Here is a 10,773-nt window from a genome sequence, read left to right on the forward strand (position 1 = left end):
AAGGCTATAGATCATATCCCAGTGATGACAGCACTGTCTGTATATTCGTGTTCCCCCCCAGTGTTTGATATCTGTGTCACAGACAGAAAACTTCAATGTTTCACATTTATCATTTCTATTTATAATACTGTATCCGATATGCAAGAAGCTGAAAACTCTACCACTGTAAGGCGTGCTTTACACTTCTTGTACAATGAGTATTTACTGGTGGGTTCAGGAACTTCTCCAGTGCCTATGTGAGCATGCTTGGAGAGCGCAGTGTCACTGGGTACAGATAAGCTCCCACCTACATATCACACAGCACTAAGCACTGCTAACATCTCATACAACCACCTACATAAAGTGGGCCCTGCATGGAGCTTTATGGACCTACGCTTATTTCCTAGTCACTTGAGTTTCCTACTGCTCTTTTCTACGTTGTTATTGTCCACACGCTACTGGCTACAACATGATCATTGTCTCTCTCCAGTACATTGCAGGGAATGGGATCCAATAATCTCCCACTAAAAACACACATTCTGTTTGAACCACAAATGAGTGTTCCTTGGTGGTCGGTCTGTTGCTATAAGGAGAGGAGCATTGCAGATGAAGAACATCAAATAAACAGTGGGGCTGACTCATCAAAAAGTGTGTGCAAGTAAAACTAGTGTTGTTTTCAAGAGCAATAGTGAGGTTTCAGCTATTAAAGTGGATTTGAGCTTCCTCTCTGCTCTAAAAGAATAGGGACGGTATGAAAACAATCAGGGGGAAAAATTGTTGTTTCCATGCACAGAAATCCCAAAAAATGCCCTGAAAATTTACTGGATGAACTTTCAGGGAGCAAAGAAAGGGCTAAAGCATCTGTCTTTTCTGTACATCTAAGGGCCGGTTCACACGGACGGCAGGCGGCGTCTACCGCCAAGCGTTCGGGACCTATCGGCTAAACGCTCCCATTCAAGTGAATGGGAGCGTTTAGCATTGCGCGGTTACCGTCGATTACCGTCGATAGCATAAGCGCGGCGTTCCAATCCCGATTTAACGCGTCGTTTCGGCCGTCCCTAGAAGCCGCATGCGACGTCCAGGGACGGCTAGCCGACGCGGCTTCATGTCCCCCTGCGGGGAGGAGAAACGCTGAACGCGACGATCTCAGTACTGCCGCCAGCGAACAGGACGTCACAGGACGACACGACTTCCTGGCCGCCCCAACGCCGCCTGCCGTCCGTGTGAACCGGCCCTAACTGAGGCACTGTGAGTCATGCCTACTGATTACGCATTTGTTACACTCAACTGTATCTATATAAACAAACACAGCTCAGTGCAGCTGATTTCTACAGCATTTCTATGTGATATGAACAGTTTTCAGTCTATTCTTTGCAAGAGCTTGGGTCCACTTTAAAATAAAATTTTAGACTTGTTGCTCTAGAAATTGCTCTGCTCTTCTGATGGTTTTCTTTGCACCTGTATTGATATGCCAGTCCCACTGCGACAGAGCAGGACAACCAGGGAAAAGCCAATATATTCAGATGTAGTGTCCAAAGACCCATACCTTTCCTTCATACTGCAGAACTAGGGTTGTGGCAGAGCTCCACCCAAATCAGCACTTACAAAAATAACAGCTCAATGCATGGAGAGAAATCCTAAAAATGGGCAATCTAAAATAATCAGCTAAGGATACGTTTATGGATATGTTTTTAACTTCTGCATGCAGCGGCATATAACACTGAGGAAGCAGGCAGGTCCCACAAAATGCATTGTCTTTTCCTGTGTCCAATAAAATTATTATATTTAAGCCTCCCACCTGAGGTAAGACTGTTTCATTACCTACCTTTACCCATTATTATATTGGGTCGCCTCCTCCCATTTTGTTTAAAGCAGGAAGTGATCACAGCAAATCAGAGCCTTTCAAATTTATCAGCTGATTAAATAGATCACATGCTTCTCCATGAGTTCTCCTAGACATGACCGTCACTACCCTTGAATATATTTGAATATATTAGACCAGTAGAGATGGCCCGAACGGTTCGACCGCAAACTTATTTACGTGAACTTCGGTGGTTCGCATTCGCGGTGAACCGCAAACTATATGCGAGTTCGACCCGCCCCCTATACTAACTACATTATTAGGGTCAACTTTGACCCTCTACATCACAGTCAGCAGACACAGGGTAGCCAATCAGGCTACACTCCCTCCTTATAAAACGCAGGCAGCATCAGCCATTTCACTCACTCGTGTGGCTGCAGTAATTAGAGAAGGGAGAGAACCTGCTGCCATTGGGAAAGCTTAGTTAGGCTTTTGTGTTAGGCTTGTTAGGTTGCTCCTTGCTGATACTTATTGCTAAAAAGCACTCGTCATCCTCAACAGCTGTTTTGAGAGCTAATGTTGTTCTTGTGATCTATTTTTTTTGTGTGTGTCCCACAGACACTTGTGCTGCATATACAGCCCTGTCAGACAGTCGCAGCTGCTAAACCTTGGCACCATGGTAATTCCTACTGTGCCACTGCCAGGCCTAGCACATTCAGTGACTACCTGTGTGTGTGTGACAGCTGCACATTTGTAATATCAATCACTGCATACCCACCTGTTCAGTGCACCTACCTACCTACGTGAGCACACGCAGTGTTATATACCACCATTCGCTGCACCTGTTCACGATACATGTGTGTGTGACAGCTGCACATTTGTGATACCAATCATTGCATACCCACCTGTTCAGTGCACCTACTTACCTACCTACGTGAGCGCACACAGTGTTATATACCAGTCAGTCACTGCACCTGTTCACGGTACCTGTGTGTGTGACAGCTGCACATTTGTAATACCAATCACTGCATGCCCACCTGCTCAGTGCACCTACCTACCTACGTGAGCACATGCAGTGTTATATACCAGTCAGTAGCTGCACTTGTTCACGGTACCTGTGTGTGTGTGTGACAGCTGCACATTTGTAATACCAATCACTGCATACCTACATGTTCAGTGCACCTACCTACCTACGTGAGCGCACGCAGTGTTATATACCACCAGTCACTGTACCTGTTCACGGTACCTGTGTGTGACAGCTGCACATTTGTAATACCAATCACTGCATACCTACCTGTTCAGTGCACCTACCTACCTACATGAGTGCACGCAGTGTTATATACCACCAGGCACTGCACCTGTTCACGGTACCTGTGTGTGGGACAGCTGCACATTTGTAATACTAGTCATTGCATAATTGTTCACAGTACCTGTGTGACCGCACACTGTGTAGTATACCAGTCCGTGCATACCTGTTAACTGCACCTGTGTGGCAGCTGCACATTGTATTGTAATACCAGTCACTGCATACCTCTCACTGCACCTGTTTGACTGCACATTGTATAAGTCAAGACAGTGCATACCTTTCACTTCACCCCCCCCCCTGATAAAAACAACAGGCAGAGGCAGAGCCAGAGGCAGACCCAGAGGCAGGCCACTCAGCAGGTCTGTTCGAGGTCGTGCTGACGTGATTTCGTGTGGCCCTGGCCCAAAGTATAGTGCTCAGAAGAAGGGACGTCCCATCAACTCCCAAGATTGTCAGATCGTGGTTGACTATTTAACACAACACCTCATCATCTACAGCCACCAGCACTACTACATGCACCACATCCACTGCATTTGACACTTCACAGGAGTTATTTGGTGGTGAAATCACTGATTCACAGCCATTATTGTTACAACAAGCTGAAGGTGCTAAGCAAGTTACACCACCTCATATGTCTGAGTTAGGCGACACTATGGACGTAAGGTGTTAGGAGGAGGATGATGAAGTACCTGCTGTTGGTGCAGTTAATGAGGTGTCTGAGGCAAGCGAAGCTGGGGAGGATGATTATGATGATTATGATGATACGGATATCACGTGGGTTCCCAATAGAGGAGATGAACAGGGGGACAGTTCAGAGGGGGAGTCAGAGAGGAGTAGGAGGAGATGAGTCTCTGAAAGAAGCAGGGGGAGCTCGTCATCAGAAACAGCTGGTGGCAGTGTCCGGCACCATGTATCGCCACCTATGGACAGCCAGCCAACATGCCCTTCAACGTCAGCTGCTGATGCCACCATAGTGCCCACACCCCTGGGCTCAGCGGTGTAAAATTTTTTTTTGTGTGTGTCTGCCTCAGATCAGAGCAATGCCATCTGTTCTCTATGCTGCCAAAAATTTAGCCGTGGAAAGGCCAACAGCCGCGTAGGGACAATTGCTTTACAAAGGTACATGGAGAAAAGGCACAAACTGCAATGGGAAGATCACCTGAGGAAAAGCAGCACACAAAAGAAAAGCCACCCTCCTTCTCCTCTTCCTCCTTCAGGTCCATCATCTTCAGCCACTTTCTCCCTTGCACCTTCACAGCCACCCTCCTCCACTCCGCCTCTCACCTTGAGCGGTTCCTGCTCCTCTGCGCACAGCACCAGCCAGGTGTCCGTGAGGTAAATATTTGAGCAGAAGAAGCCAATTTCTGCCAGTCACCCCCTTGCCCGGCGTCTGACAGCTGGCTTGGCGGAACTGTTATCTCGCCAGCTGTTACCATACCAGCTGGTAGACTCTGAGGCCATCCGAAAATTTGTGGCCATTGGGACACCACAGTGGAAGATACCAAGCCACAATTATACCCAAACTGTACCATGAAGTTGAAAGGCAAGTGGTGTCATCTCTGGCACACAGCATTGGGTCAAGGATCCATCTGACCACAGATGCCTGGTCTGTCAAGCACGGTCAGGGCAGGTACATTACTTACACAGCCCATTGGGTCAACCTGATGAAAACTGGCAAGCAGGGAGTGAGTACGTAGCTGTGCAGCGGACCTAGTTGTTACACCCCCACGGCTCCTCCTCTCCTACTGCTACATCCTCTTCGCTGTCATCCTCCTCCTCCTCCTTGGCTGAGTGGCAGTTCAACTCTACAGGTGCTGCGATCTCCTCTCCAGCTACACAGCCCCAGCTCCCCAGGGCCTATGCTGCATGCCAGGTACGATGGTGTCACGCCATCTTAGACATGTCTTGCCTCAAAACGGAGAGTCACACTGGAGCAGCTCTCCTGGCTGCTCTGAACATACAGGTGGATCAGTGGCTGACCCCGCACCAACTGGAGATCAGCAACGTGGTGTGCGACAACGGCAGCAATCACATTTCGGCTTTGAATTTGGGAAAGATGACACATGTAGCCTGCATGGCACATGTGCTAATTCTGATAATTCAGAGATTTGTGTCTAAGTACCCAGGCTTACAGGACGTCCTGAAGCAGTCCAGGAAGATGTGTGGGCATTTCAGGCGGTCTTACACTGCCATGACACGCTTTGTCGATATTCAGCGGAGAAACAACTTGCCGGTGAGACGCTTGATTTGCGTTACCCTGACTCGCTGGAATTCAACGCTTTTGATGTTCAACTGCCTGCTACAACAGGAGAAAGCCATCAAACAGTATCTCTACAACTACAGTCAAAGGACATGCTCTGGGGAGATGGGGATGTTCTGGCCAAAGTACTGGACACTCATGCGAAATGCCTGCAGGCTCATGCGGCCGTTTGCAGAGGTGACAAACCTGGTGAGTCGCAGTGAAGGCGCCATCAGCGACTTGATCCCATATGCTTTCTTCCTGGAGTGTGCCGTGCGTAGAGTGGTGGATCAAGCTGTGGAGGAGCGTGAACAGGAACAGGAGGAAGAGTTGTGGGATCAATTCGCAGCAGAAGCAGATGATTCCTCAACACCTGCGGCAGCACAGAGGGGGGAAGAGGAGGAGGAAGAGTCATTTGGGGAAGAGGAGTCAGATGATGAGGAAGGTGTTTTTTTGGAGGAGGAGAAGGAGGTGGAAGAACACCCGCAGCAGGTGTCGCAGGGGGCTTGTGCTGCTCAACTTTGCTGTGGTATTGTTTGTGGCTGGGGGTGGAGGAGAACTTACCTGACATCACTGAGGAAGAGCAAGAGGAGATGGATAGTACATCTGCATCCAAATTTGTGCTGATGGCACCTTTCATACTGTTCAGCTTGTTGAGGCATATAAAAAACTCAAGGGGAATGAGCTGTACTGGGTGGCCACGCTACTAGATCCTCGGTATAGGCACAAAGTGGCGGAGATGTTTCCAAATCACCAGAAGGCAGAAAGGATGCAGCACTTGCAGAACAAGCTGGCAACTATGCTTTACAGTGCTTTTAAGGGTGACATCACAGCACAATGGAATAAAGGTGCCACTGCCAGTAATCCTCCTCCTCCCATGTATACGCAGGCTAGGACAGGACGCTCTAGCGATGTCATGGTGATGTCGGACATGCGGACATTCTTTAGTCAAACGTCTCGCCTTAGCCCTTCTGGATCCACCCTGGCCTCTACCAATGCCTGGACCGGCAGGTAGCCGACTACCTGGCCTTAAGTGTGGATGTAGACACTGTGAGCAGCAATGAACCCCTGTACTACCTGTGGCCAGAGCTGTCACAATTTGCCATCCAAGTTCTGTCTTGCCCTGCTTCAAGCGTACTGTCAGAAAGGACCTTAAGCGCAGCAGGAGGCATTGTCACTGAGAAGAGAAGTTGCCTAGGTCACAAACGTGTTCAGTACCTCACCTTTATCAAAATGAATGAGGCATGGATCCCGGAGGGCTACTGCCTGCCCGAAGACTAAGTCAGTCCCCACACACAGCATCTCTGCCTGCACGCTGTGTGACTGCCTGCCACATGACTAAGTCGGTCCCCACACAGCATCTCTGCCTGCAGGCTGCTTGACTGCCTTCTCCGGCTCCACCAACAAGGTCTAGGACTCCAAGAGGATTCCTGAATTTTTAAGGCCTCTGCTAGCAGTGGCCGCTATAATAGTTTTTCTGGTGCATGTACATGCCTGCCTAATTTTTCTGGCTGCACTGCAGCTGCAACAACAAAACAAGAGGCATATACATGTGTCAATTCCCCCTCGTGATCATTACCTTGCTGCAGTGAAGGGGCTTGCGTATTACAAGGAAGCAATGACCAACGGCTATATGAGTGTCTGGGGGGGTGGGGGGTGGCACACCCAAGATAATAAGGTCGTTGCTTCATTGTGGACAGATCAAATTCGATCCGCTGGACAGTCACTGTTCTGTCATTGAGCTACCTCAGCCCGGCGATCATATGGGCTGGAAAGCCGCCATCACCTGCACTCTCGTCATGGTGCTCACCAGTCCAGCACGGCTGTCACTACACAAACAGCTGTTTGCGGTGCGTTACACAGTGAGTTTGGTCTGTCAGTGTGAAGCAGTACACTAATTACACTACCTGATTGATGTATACACATGCAAGATGTTTTAAAGCACTTTAGGCCTCCAATTTAGCATTCAATGTGATGTCTGCCCTTAAAACGCTGCTATGCGTCAAATCCAGATTTTTCCCGGGAACTTTTGGCGTGTATTCCACTCCGCCATGCAAAAACTCAGATGTTAGACCCCTTCAAACATATTTTCCATCACTTTTGTGGCCAGCATAAATGTTTCTAGTTTTCAAAGTTCGCCTCCCCATTGAAGTCTATTGCGCGAACCAAACTTTTTGCGGAGGTTCGCGTTCGAGGTTCGCAAACCTAAATTCGGAGGTTCGAGCCATCTCTATAGACCAGATTGCAGCAAAAATCTGATGAACTATTGATGATTATGCCATTAGCCTTCTACTGCTGGATACGTAAAAAAAAAAAAAAAAACCCTGGTCTATGCAGCTTTCACCCTGCTAGTCATCCAGCTGTGTCCCACATATCCTGCCTCTTTTTAACTCCAGAGAACTCGGCTTTCCCAAACTTTCTCCCTCAAATAAATGTAATATGCCAGGTGAAGCACAAGGGGCCCCTTTAACAAGGAAAAGCATGGTCTGGAGAGAAATGTATCCCCCGCTGCAGTTCTGCTCTGTTCAGCCTTCTCACTGCAGCATTCTAAGCTGAAGTCGTTTTCTGACTTAGTGAATCAGACTCAGTTTTGGTGCCCATACATGGTACAATTTTTTTTCATTTATTTTTTTGATTAGATAATATAGTTTGATTATTCTGTCAGATTGAATATAAAGAATTTTCCAACATGTCCGATTGGATTTTTATTTACAAAACAGGGTAATAGTTTATTTTTCTTGATCGAACAAAAAGATTATTTTCGACTTTCATTTGATTTGATCGTTTTGCTTGAATAAACGGGAAATGGTTTTATTGTACTGTGTATGGGCAATGGGCACCATAAGTAAGGCTTGTGGGAGCTGCAGTACTGGATACTCAGTGAAATTATATTAAAAAAGAAAAACCCTGTAGAGTCACTGCTTTGTGTAGCTGACCTGTTGTATTGTATAAATACATTTATAGTGCATTTTACTCTGGGGGCAGCAGGAGTGAAGCACATGTTATATTTGGGGCAGGAGAATAGAACTGGTATGGGCAACATTCTAGATGCATTTATTATATGAAGGCAAGAAGGTAGCACTGGTTATACCAGGGGCAGGAAGGTAGCACTATTATATGAAGGTCGCTGGAGGGCAGCTCTTTTTATATGAGAGGTGAAGGTTGACAATGCTGATATGGGAAACATGATGGCTACACTGGTTATATGGGGGGCAAGAGTGTAGCATGTTGGCTGCAACTGTTACATAAGGCAGAGTAGCACTCATTATATTGACTAAGGGCCCATTCACACTTGAGCATTTTGCCGGCGATTTTGGCAAAACGCTCAGACGCTAGCGCTTTACAAAGCGCTAGGGTAATAAAAGTCTATGGGCCCGTTCTCATTTGGGTGGTTTGCGCTAATCGCCGCAAATCGCCCAAAAACGCTAAACACAAACGTGTAGCCTGCACCATTTTCAGGCGATTTCCCGGCTATCGCGTTTTAGTGCTATAGAAGCGCAGAACACGATTGCTACAAAATCGCCAGGTGTGAATTGTCATTTTTTTGGCGTTAATCGCCAAAAAACGCCGGAGCAAAATGCTTGCAAAATCGCTAGCGTTTTGCGATATATATGGGCAATATATATATTTGTATTGGTCTTTCACCTGGAATTCCAATACAATTGATTCATGTTTGTGGCAGTAATATGACAAAATGTGGAAAACTTCAAGGGGGCCGAATATATAGTCATGACCAAATTTTGGCACCTCACAAATGCTTCCAGAAAATCAAGTATTTCTCACAGAAAAGTATTCCTGTAACCCTTTTTTCTATAAACATGTTTATTCCCTTTGTATGTATTGGAACAAAACAAAAAGAGAGAGGGGAAAAAAAAGCAATTTGGACATAATGTCACACAAAACTGCAAAAATGGGCTGGACAAAATTATTGTCACCCTTAACTTAATATTTGGTTGCACACCCTTTGGAAAAAAATAACTGAAATCAGTTGCTTCCTATAACCATCAATAATCTTCTTACACCTCTCACACGGAATTTTCTACCACTCTACCTTTGCAAACTGCTCCAGTACTCTCTTATTGGAAGGGCGCCTTTTCCCAACAGCTATTTAAAGATCTCTGCACAAGTGTTCAATGGGATTTAGATCTGGACTCATTGCTGGCCACTTTAGAACTCTCCAGCGCTTTGTTGCCATCCATTTCTGCATGCTTTTCGACGTATGTTTGGGGTCATTGTCCTGCTGGAAGACCCAAAATCTTAGACGCAAACCCAGCTTTCTGACACTGGGCTCTACAGTGTGACTCAAAATGCTTTGGTAATCCTCAGATTTCATGAAGTACTCAGGCAGTTCTCTTCTCCTCTATTTGTTGTCCATGCTTAGTGTGGCACTCACAGACACACAATGCAAAGACTAAGTGAACGTCTCTCCTTTGTATCTGCTTTAGGTGTGATTTTTAAATTACCCACACCTGTTACTTGCCCCAGGTGAGTTTATAGGAGCATCACATGTTTGAAGCAATCTTATTTTTCTACAATTTTGAAAAAGTGACAATAATTTTTGTCCAGCTCATTTTTGGAGTTTTGTGTGTTATTATGCTTAAAAACAAGAAGAGAATAGAGAGCCCAATATGGTGCAGTATTGTCAGGTAAAATGAAGAGTTTAATACAATTTTATGTATATATACTCACAAACACGGGTTACCCATAGGCAACCACTTTAAATGCAGGTGGAGATCATTAGGATCTAACCCCACTCAGGTTAAGAAGTCGTTCTCTGTAGATAGTAGATGGGGATGCACTAGAAGGTCAGCAAAAACTCGGTATACAGAGGGGCCAGAGTAGAGTAAAACATTTTAAAAACCGCTTAAAAGCAGAGGGGGATGTTAGGGTGGACTTACCTCCCTCTTACAAAAAAAAAAGAAAACTCACTTGAGTCTCGATAAAACAGAATTGACAAATAATTTATTCAACTCCACAAATGCAACGCGTTTCACGGGCGTGACCCCGCTTCCTCAGGCAAAAATGGGAGCACAACTGGAATAAAAACAAAATATACACAAAATAAATACATACATAATTGCAACAATAGGCGCCGCAGATAATTGATAGAGAACACATAAAATAATTGCTACATAAAGCATTGCTACAAAAAAACATTTTCCGCCCACATAAACACAGGGCCATGCGAACAAGCATAGATGTCAGAAATCAAATAGCTAAGGCTTAATGCTCACAGATTAGAGGGTTCATATTGTATGTCTCAAAGTGAAACAGTTACATGGTAGAGCTGGGTTGTGTGTTATTATGTTCAATTTGTTTTTTTCCCTTCATTATTTGTTTCGTTCCAATACACACAAAGGGAATAAACAGGTGTATAGTAAAACGTGCTACTGCAATACTTTTCTGTGAGTAATACTTGATTTTCTGGAAAAACTTTTGGGGTGCCAA

This window comes from Hyperolius riggenbachi, chromosome 1, assembly GCF_040937935.1.
Source record: "Hyperolius riggenbachi isolate aHypRig1 chromosome 1, aHypRig1.pri, whole genome shotgun sequence".
Lineage (NCBI taxonomy): Eukaryota > Metazoa > Chordata > Amphibia > Anura > Hyperoliidae > Hyperolius > Hyperolius riggenbachi.